The sequence below is a fragment of the Penaeus monodon genome, unplaced genomic scaffold (genome assembly GCF_015228065.2).
Source record: "Penaeus monodon isolate SGIC_2016 unplaced genomic scaffold, NSTDA_Pmon_1 PmonScaffold_463, whole genome shotgun sequence".
NCBI classification, from domain to species: Eukaryota; Metazoa; Arthropoda; class Malacostraca; order Decapoda; family Penaeidae; genus Penaeus; species Penaeus monodon.
The window spans coordinates 1-11,632 of record NW_023659475.1 but is presented as its reverse complement, the minus strand read 5'-3'; positions in this window follow the sequence as shown (position 1 = coordinate 11,632).

Genomic DNA, 11,632 nt, shown 5'->3' with positions numbered 1-11,632 from the left:
CAGAAGGGAGGCGTCACGGCCTCGTTTTTGCGAGCGAGCGCTGGGGGAAAAACCGTCCCTCGGGCCCTTGAAAAAAACCCAAAAAAGGAGGCGTCAGGGGCCCCGGTCTGGGGGCAAGTGCTGGGGGAAAAACCCGCCCTCAGGCCAAACCCAACACAGAAATGGAGGCCCACGGCCTGTGTTTGCGAGCAGCGTGAGGGAAAACCGTCCTGGGCCCTTGAAACAACCACAGAAAGGAGGCGTCACGGGCCTGGTCTGCGAGAAAAGTGCTGGGGGAAAAAACCGCCCTCAGGCCTGAAAAAAACCACAAAAAGGAGGCCACGGGCCCTCTTTGTCTGCGACCCAAGTGCGGGGGAAAAACCGCCCCTCAGGCCTTGAAAAAACCCGGCTCGCAGAAACGGGGCCCCCGTAAAGCCTCGTCACGGGCCTGGGTTTTGCAAAGCGAGTGCTGAGGGAAAACCGCCCCCTCGGTTTACAAAAAAAAAGGGGCACAGTAGGGCAACCTGAGCCGCGGGTTTGGGGGACGAAGGCGGGGCGGTGTTGCAGCGGGCACGTAGTTCCTGAAAGATGCAATGTTATGGGCGCTTTAGGTAGCCAAAACGCCACGGGGAAAAAGCGAAAGGGACATCTTGCTTTGGGGGGGGAATGGATCATATACAAAACACTAAGCAGGGCAATCTTGTCCTGTGGGGGAACCTGAAGGGGGAAATTAAAAGACGGGGGGAGGTTTTCCTTACATATGGACGTCGACAACGGCGAAAAGGGGCAAGATACAAATACATGTGGGCAACCCGAGAGGGTTTCCATGGGAAAAAAGGGGAACACAATCCCCGGGCCCCCCGTTTCCCTATGTCAAATTTTCTGAGTTTCGTCAAAAAACTCTGTGCGTTTGGTTTTTGAGACAAACGGAAAATTTAAGTCACGGGGTTTTTTGGAAAGGGCTGATGGTTAAATGTCAGTAAGTGATGAGTGAAAAAGGTTCAATCGAGAGCATATTGTAAAAGTTTCCAGGAACTTTTGTTGCGTGTTTTGGGAAAAAAAAAAAAAATCAGGGGCAAAGCGGGGGGGAGGGAAAACAGGGAAAGGGAATAAAACGGAAGGGGGAAATGGGTGAGGAAAAATTTTGGGGCACTCGGGGGTTTGTGCGTTTTTTTGGACATGTTTTGTTTTCTGTGAAAGTGGGATCAGTCAAATTGGGAGAAAATGATTTTTAAAAGAAATTTGTTATGGGAGGTTAGGAAAAAGATAGTGAAAAAAATAAAAAGGAATGCACTAATTGAAAGGGGGTAGTGAAATGGCCCAGGAGTGGTGAGTGCGAGAGAGGGCGGGGCGCCGTTTTTGTTTTAATGGGGGAAAAATGAAGCAATTTTAAAGGGACGGATTAAAAAGGACAATATGGAAATATTCAAGGGAAAAAAAAAGTATCACCCAGATATCCTAACTGAAAAAAAAAAACCCCCTTAAAAAACAATACTCTGACTAACCCCGGGGGAAAGTAGTTTCGGGTTTGGGGGTATTTAAAGGGGTTTCGTTTGATCGTCAGCGCGGGGAAGTGGTGGGTCCCCAGCGCGTGGAGGTTGGGCCGTCAGCGGGAGGGGGGGGGGCCCTACGTTTAGTGCCCCTTCCCCTGGATTCCCAGAATTCGTCACGGTTGGGGACGGTGGGCCATAATTCCCCCGTTGGGCGAAGTTTCGCCAATTTAAAAAGTTGTTTTAAAGGGGGTACGCATTTAATATATGTTTCGTTCTTGGTGAGTGCGGAGACAGGGCGTCAGCATATCGGGAAGCGGTGTGTCATTGTAAACACGCGGGGGCTTGCTTTGCGTTTCTTGGGCTTTCTTGTGTTGGTATTTTGATCTGCCCTCGGGTTTTCCTGTTGCTTTGGGGCAGGAGTCTGCAGGGCCGGGGGCAGGGGTTTTTTTGTGGGCCGAAACCCCTTTGCTGCCGCCCCTGTAACGATGGCCGATGAGCGGTAGAGTGCAGAAAAAGTCGGTCTGGCATATGAGGAAAATCTTGCGAGGGACAAAGGTGAAAAAAAGGGCTTTACTTGTTTGTTGGGGATAATTGTAATGAGAGGGGGTGGTAAAAATGACGGACAGAGGTTTGTCCCGGGCAGGTGCTGTAGGCTGTCTGTCCGGGCGCTCGCAGGCGACCCTTTTATACAGATTGAAATAGGAACTCCAAAAAGGGTTTCGATGTACAGGGAAATATGGAGGAGAGGGGGGATGGGGTCAAACCGGGGGCCCCGGGGCGCGAGGCGGAAAGGGCCCGGATGTCGCGTCCGTTGTCAGTTAGCCAAGGGGGTGGTATGTAGAGGCTGTGTTATTGTATCAAAATTTTATAAAATTTTTAAAATTAACAGTGTCATAGGATGGGAAAAAGTAGAGTGATGGAAAGGGGGCTGCACAAGTGGCCCCCAAAGGGGGTTTCCCGTAAACTATAAGGGGTTTTACGAAACTCAAAATCCCCTTTGTGAGGGGTCTCGGGGGGGTGTTTGGTATGAGGGGAAATAGGCCATATGTGAAATAGGTTTTTAATTTAATATATAAAATATTATATATAAAAAAATATATATATATATAAAATATATATTTAAATTATATATATATGTATATATACACCAAAACTTATCAGTTTTATCAATTTATCATTTACCTAATATAATACACACACACACACACACACATACACACACAAAACACACACACACACACACACACCCCACACACACACACACATAAAATATTAATAAACATATTATATATATATATTAAAATATATATATATTATATTATATATATAATTTGGGCATACCCTCTCAGTTACTAAAATTTGGGAAAAAAAAACCCTTAAATTTGCGAAACGAGACATCTTTTCAAGCACACAAAAACCCCCACACACACACACACACACCACACACACACACACACACAAACACAACACAAAAAAAACCCCACACCAACACACACCCCACAAAACAAAAACATAATAATATATATATAAAATATATAATATATATATATATAATATATATATTAAATTATATATATGCACACACACACACCCACACAACCCCACAACACACACACACACAAACACACACACAATATAATATATTTTATAATATATAAGATATATAAAATAAGATATATAGATATATAGAAATTTTATATGGAAATATATATGTTTTAAAAAAATACAATATAAATATAATTTTATATTTTAAAATAATTAGATATATATAATAGAAAATATGTTATATATATACATATAACATATACATATATAATTTTATATTTTATATATAATATATAAAATAATATATATATATAATATAATATATATATAAATATATGCTATATGTATATGTATAATATATATATATAATATATAATATATAAAATAAAATATATATATATTAAAATATAATATACATGCATAACAAAACACACACACACACACCACCCCACACAATAAACTATTTTTATTTTATATACATATATAAATTTATATATGTGATTTTTTAAAATACACACTTATATATATATATATATAAAATATATTATATTTTATATATATATAAAAATATAATATATATATTATATATACACACCCCACACACACACACAACAACACACACACACACACACACACCCACACACACACACACATACTATATATATAATTTTATATATATAAATAAAACTATTTATATATATATATAATATATAAATATACAGGGGAATAAGGGATAGAATATATAAAATTATATATATAAAATATTATATATTTTATATATAATATTTATATTAATATATATATATTTACAGCATATAGAAAGGGATAACACACACATATTTATTTATATCTATATATAAATATTAAATTTATATATCATATATAAAATTTTTTATATAAACAAATATGGAATATATGCAAATATTTTATGTATGTATATATAATAATATATATGTATATATATATATTAAAATATTATATATATTATATTTTATATATATATATGCTATATTCCCCAAGGTTTTATATATAAATTCATATATGTATATATATAGAAAATATATGTATTTATATGTGTTTTATATGTAAAGTATAATGATATTATATGTTATAATATGTATCTGTATATATATATGTGTAATTTTTATAATATGGTTTTGATATATATATGTAATGTGTAATATATTTTACATATTTTATATGTATTTTTAAAGAATGTTTTTTAATTTAAAAATATGGTTAAAAAGTAATTTTATATATGTTTTATGGATATTTTAAAGTTATGGTATGATATATATATGTGTATATATATGTACATAAAATATAATAAAATATAAATATATATAATATATTTTATTTTATATGTATATATGTGTATATATAGGATATACATATGGGTATAAGGGATATATATGATATTACGTATACATTGGTTTTTAAAATGTATATAAAATGTTTTATATGTTTATAATATTTTTAATAAAGTTAAAATTTTATGTATATATATTGTATATATATGTATACTGTGTGGGTAAATATAAAGTTTTTATTTTATAGATATATATATAATATATATAAAATATATTTATTACATATTTATAGGGATATATAGGTTATAATTATAATTATATATAAATAATATATAAAATATATATATATAATATCATGTATTTTATGCGTAAAATAAAGTAATTTATTACCTAAAAAAAAAAAAAAAGGGACCAAAGGCACTTCCCGTGGAAAGGAAACTGGGGGGCCCTACCAAGTACTCACTCCAAAAGCCCTCACCAAAAATGAAAAAATCCCAAATTTAAATATCATGTGGACCACGGGGGCTCAGGGGCAGGGAAAAATACCGTTTAAAAAAAAGAAGATATGAAAAATTTCAAAATATATTATAAAATTTTAATTTTATATCATATATATATATATTATATATATAAAATATAAAATGTATATATATGTATAACATGGTTTTAAAATATATATAAAATAAATAATATAATATTATATATTATATATAGATATATAATTTTTAAAATTTTTTATATATATATATATATGTAAGTTGGGCTAACCCAAATTTTTACGATGTGTTTATGTTTTTTTAAGGGACACAGAACACCCGAGATCGTATTGGGCTTGCTTAGCTCAAAAATCACTTTTTTAGTAAAACAGTGGGGGGTAAAAACTTCGTATAATTTCTGAAAATATGAGTAGAAAGGGAATGTCTATGGAAAAGTGAATCCAGTTTCACACTCCGTTTTGTGGGTCGTGGGTTTGGGGGGTTTTCACTGACCTAATCGAAAATCAATGCGGAAATTTCATTATTCCAAAATTCCCAAATATACCCAGTACATCTGACATAGGGGTTTGAATTTTCAAATCAATTTCCCCCTAGTGCTCCGGGGAGGTGTGTAAAAAATTCGCATCATTTCTCATGTATGAGTAGATAGGTAATGTCTATGGAGCTAGTGAGATCCAGGTTTAATACTCCTTTTAGTGGGTCGTTGGCAAAGGTTGGTTTTTCCTGGCCTTGGTTTTTTACCCGGGGGGGGACCCAGGTTCAAGTCCTGGGGGGAAAAGGTTTTTTATTTATCGATATCAGGGGAATAGGAAAGTACTAACTACCTGAGGAGTTCTTGTCCATCTGATAATGTGGTAATTTATGAGCTTTTAAGATAATCTCCACGTGTGAACGCAACAGGGCCTAAAGCAACATTAATAATGGAACTTCAAAATTTACAAATCAAGAGCTGAATCATAGAACAGTAAGATAAGAGAAGGGGGACTTAGGGCGGAGCTTGTCTCACAATAAATAGAAACCCCAATATCTCAGGTTGGCCCACCGTTGAAAAAAATAATACAAAGAAAACATCTTACAAAAAAAAAAACATTATACGATACGAAAATTTTATTCACCTGTAGCATAGCTAATATATGCCATCATTTTCATATACAGGGGAGCTCAGAAAAATTTTCATTCCATATTCCCGACCATCAAAGGAGGACGAACTGAACCTATACACTTTGCCCAAAATGAGACTTTTATTTTAATCTAAATCTAAAATAATGAGCTTTGTCTGAGCCTTAGAAGCCTGTAGGGGAAATCCCTAGGGCCCCCGTGAAGTCGATAAGAGATGATAAAACACTTAAGTGTGATGCCTGATTAAATTCCTAGAAGGAAATTTAGAAAAAACCCCGGGCTTTCGAAACAATCATTCCCCTATTTAAAAAGGAAAAGGGGGAATCACAGTCCCTCATCCACCGCCCCAATTTCATTGACAAGTTGTTTATGCAAAATCACAGAACGAATTGCATTTTTTAAAATTTCCCGAAATTTACTAGTTGACGAACATGGCGGAACGAAAGGGAGTCCAAAATTTTTATCAGAGTAAAAATGGAAAACATATTCATGAGGATTTTCAAAAAAACTTTTTTTCAGTATTTTTAGATACAAAAAAAAGTCAACGATATGACCTAAACAAAAAAACTTGGGCTTTGAATTTGCAGGAAACTTACCATGTTTTTTTCAGAATTTAATTTCTGACAGAATTTTTTGGGGAAAGATGGCATTCCACAGACTCCACGATCGTCGAGAGGATGGGTATAGATCTCCCCATCGATCCCCTGGTAGCACAAAGCACAAGGGAAAATCCCAATTTTAACATCAGGGGAAGCCTCCTTTTCTTTAAGGGGCCGGGGGCGGAGGTAGGCCAGAGGTAAGAGATCCTTTTTCAACTTTTCCTTTTTCGTATATATATCCCGGAGGTCCCGATGAAAAATTTGTGTGGGAGAGTAGGCGAGAATGTGAACGGATTTTCAGACCGCAGAATCACACGTCTTTTTTTTTGTGAATTTTTTGCTTTTGAAAGCTAAAGATTTTACCGTATATAGTTTTTTTTCTGATCTTTAATTTCACTTAAAGCCTTTAAAATTTAGAAACCACAAAAAAAAAGCTAGGAAATCATTCGTAAATACATGTTCAATAAATCAAACAATTTTTTAATCTGGGGACCAAGCCAACTGGCATCCATGGAAGAGAGGCTGACAAACGGCCGGGCCAACTGGTGATTTTGATTAATAGCAAACAGATTCGGGGGGTTCGGCCCCTTTTAAAGCAAAAATACATCTGTGGAAATTAAGTAGCCCCAATTTACAATACACAACAAAATCAAACACACAATAGATGTGTAACACCCCAAAAGAAAGAAAGAAAGGAGGGGGTAGCGTTGGCCTGTTTCAGGGCAGGTCAAAAGATGACCCCCCTCATCCCTAAAATATCGAGACCCCTTCTCTCCACAGTGCCCCCATGCACCCCAAACACTTCAAGATACTGCGATAGTATGCCCAAAATACCCCTTAAAAAACTATCCCCAAATAAAAAAATAGTTTTCAAACCTTTAAAATCGTTGCAGATGAGGGCAAAAATAAATAAAAAAATAAATAAAAAAGAAAATTAAATAATATAAAAATAAAATAATAATAATAAAAATTTTAAAATTTTTCAAAGGAGACAAAACTTATGACCGTATTAGATTGAACAAGAAGGGGATCCTTTGCTTGCCCCTTTGGGCCCAAGACAAGGCTGAAAGCGAAAAAAAGAAAAAAAGGGAAAAAAATAAGGAAAAAAAATATAGATTAATGCATATAACAGCAAAAAGACAAGGAAAAGGGTATGAGGTGAGACAGATAGTACTTGACTAGCTCATTGGTGATAGTATTTGTGGAGCCACATATAGACAATTAAAATTTAAACTCACAGGGGGATGGCATGTACATTTTGGGAAATTATATATGAGAAAGGGTGGTCTGTAAAAAAGTGTTTTTGGTAAATATAAGTAACAAATAAGTGTGCTAATACTATTTTTGGGGAAGTAAGAAATCCATTTGACTTTTTTTCTTCAAACAAGTCATAAGAAAAATGTAGTTTTGCTACCGTTTACTTTAGTTCAAATTGTGATAAGTTATGTTTTCGATACGAGACCCTCGCCCCGGAAAACCCTTTGAACACAATATGAAGCTTAACTGTTCTGAGCTTTTATAAAGTCAAGTATAACCATTTCCCAATCAACCATAGCGATCGTTTCAGTTTTATGTACTTTTTATTACCCATTTTACACCCCCGTTATCGGGAGCGGTAATCAGATAATGCACCGAGCAAAAAAGTACATTTAGTGTTCTAAAAAAGGTCAAAATGAATCCGTGGTGGGTTTAAAAAAAAAAAAAATATTAGTCACAATCATCTAAAATACTTGTTTTGGGGAAAAGGTGAGTATGCCAATTTTTATTACATAAACTAAACAAAATATTGTAGAGAAAAACAGGGAAAAAAAAAATTTGCATAACAAATAAAAGAAAAGAGCGAGAGCCCCGTGCCGAATTAGAGAAGCAAACATGTACTTTCTCGACAGTTAATCAAATGTGTTGCACCCCTTATAGAAGGCCACGATTTATGTATAATAGTAGAAAAATTTTATGATCGATCTATCACAGGCCCAAAAAAAGTGCAAAATAAAAAAGAAATTATCATTTTTTTAAAATCGTTACCAAGTATTAAATTCATACCCCACCCACCCCCACCCCCCCAACCCACCCCACACACAAAAACACACCACACACACCCCACACACCAACACCACACCAACCACCACACCACACACACACACACACACACAAACAAACACACAGACACACACACACACACACAACAACAGTGATAAAGCATCTAATATTTACAAAAGCACAATATATTTCCTCTTTGCAGCTTTGTTTTCAGTTCGTTCTAGATGGAAAATAATGTAGCATGGTTTTTTTTACTGAAAATGTTTTTGATGTGGCAAAAAAAAATCACTTCTATACTTCGTTTGGCCGCTACTAGAGGGTGCTTTTACATAAAATATTAAAAGGGTCCAGCGTTTTTGCATTTTTTTTTTTTTTTTTTCTTGTTTTAGTTGCCAATGAAGCTTTTCGTATTTCAAGAAATATGAGCTAAAATTGTAATTGTGTTGAAAGAAGGGGAAATCCCGCCTCGCGTCCATGGGCGTTGCTGACGAAAAAAACAGTTCCGGAAATGCATTTAAAAAATTTTTCCCATAGAAAGAAAAAAAAAAAAAAGAATATAATACGTTCTTATCACTATTTGAAAAAAACGAAAGATCAAATGCCATACGAAATTTCCTTAAATAATTTTAAATCCAATATTGATTTTTTATTCTACAAATAAACTCTGTTATAACCCCCCTTGGGTTTTTTCTCATTCATAAAAAAATTATGTTAACTTGAAGTAGTTACAGATGTCAAAAATGGGATGTGACTGAAATAATTCCAGATCTCGCACTGCCATCCCCGCGGCACGGGATGCAATATATCATCTCATCAGCCGAATAAACCCACCGCAGAATTTGGGCCCCTTCCCCCAATAAATTTTTAAGGGATGTTTTTTTTAGGAGAGGTAGACAGTGAGTTCCCCCCCACCTACGGGTTATGTACTTGGTTGGTGTGTGGGGGGGGGAGTAGTTTAGCCGGGTCCCACTGAAACCCCCTCCGCAGGGGGGCCCTGTCTAGTGGGACTGCGGCAGCATCGCACAGCCTGCCCACTAAAAAGTTACCCCGTGAGCAGGCTTGAGTATCAGAAGTATATAATGTATGTTTATATTTTATACATGATTCTTTTATGCGTATATAAACTATTCAGACATATTTGTACATCCGAAAATGCAAAACACGCTATGTTATTTATGCACAGCAAGCATACTTTTATAATGCTCTTGTGCATAAAAATGCATGCATACCTAACTATAACAACTACACACAACACTGCATGCACCTACATGAGTACATCTATGGCATACATAGTGTTACGACCCCCTAATATGTGAACACACATGTGGTACATATCTTTAAAATACTTTGACTAACATTCACATAAATTTTTAGCCATAATATATTACGCACCGTGTATGGCCAAATATGTTTTGGGGTACACATTATGCTTACCCGCATAGTTGTTTACACCCGTACAGCAATTAAAAATACACATACCCACATATACAATCCACACATTTAATAATACCCACATACCTATATACATATATATACAACATACATATATAATATATGTATAATACAACTTTGTGATCCCATACATATACATACAATAAACACATAACGCACATACATATACCTCATATCTAAAACCCATCAAAATTTTAGCGTGCAGTGTATTTTCTTTTGCACTCACTACACACACACACACACACACACACACCACACCACAACACACACAACAACACACCACACACACACAACACACACACACACACAAATGGAACGTGTTTATTTCGAAGGGGTTTACCAATGGGACTCAGCTAGTGTATTGAAAATAATCCAGAAGTGTTCATGCATTTCGTGCGGCACCGGATCACATATAATATATTAATATTTATATATATAATATATATATATATATATATATATTGAGTGGGTGTGGTGTTTTGGGGTTGGTGTGTGGCGTGGTGTGTGTGTTGAGTGTGTGTGTGGGTGTGTGTGTATGATGTGTGTATTTATATAAACATACACGCGTGTATATAGTGTGGGTTTTATATATACACATACAAAATATGCTGTCACACACATATATACGGTGTGTGTAGTGTGTGGTGTGTAGTATTATATGCCCTCCCTCTTTCCATATCTATCTATTCCCTGGTTTTTCCCCTGCCCCCCCCCCCCTTTATTGTCTCTCCCCTCTCTCTATTTCCCCCCCTCCTTTTTTCCCCCTCGCCACCCCCCTCTCTTTCCTCTCCTTTTTCTTTCTTTTTTCTCTCTTCCTCTCTTCTCCCCCCCCCCCTCTCTCCTCTCTCTCTCTCTCTCTCCTCTCTCTCTCTTTCCCTCTCCCTTCTCTCTCTCATCACTATCTTTCTCTCTCTCTCTTCCCCCCTCCCTGTTTATTTATATATTTTTTTCTAACCCCACCCCCTCTCTCTTTTTTCTTTCGCCTTTCCTTTTTACTTGTGGCAAGGAGAGGAGCGAGAGTGGCAAGTCCTCATTTAAATTAAGCGTGGCAGGTTAGAAATGGGGCTATCATAGCCAACTTTTTTGGTGGGAACACGGGCCGAAAGGGCGAGTTCACGTGACCCTTTTCCCCTGGCCACCATCGCTGTGAGGTAAGCAGTGTTTGCGCCCCTTTCGGGCCAGCAAAGGCATTTTTTAGGGCTCTTTTCCTCGGCCTGGTGCTACGCCAGACTGACTAGGTTCCCCAGATTGTGTTCCACTGGGTACCAAACCGGCGGAAAAATAGAGCAAAAAGAACACACCAAGAAGGGTCCAAGAGGAAATGATTCCCGAATGCCCGTCGCCCAACAAAATACGATGAGCATTCTTTAAAGATACTGGGTTTTTAGATGCAGGAATTAAAAAATGAAGTAAACTCAATTTGGAAATTTTTGCGTATTAACTTTCCGAAACTTTAAGTATCGTTTTTTTTTTTTTTTTTATGCGGTGTGCACGCGCATGCAGGTTGTTTTAGTATGTGTGGTGTGTGTGTGTGGTGTGGGTGTGTGTTGTGTGTGTGTGTGGTGTGGTATGTTGTGAGTTGTGTGGGGGTGTGTGTG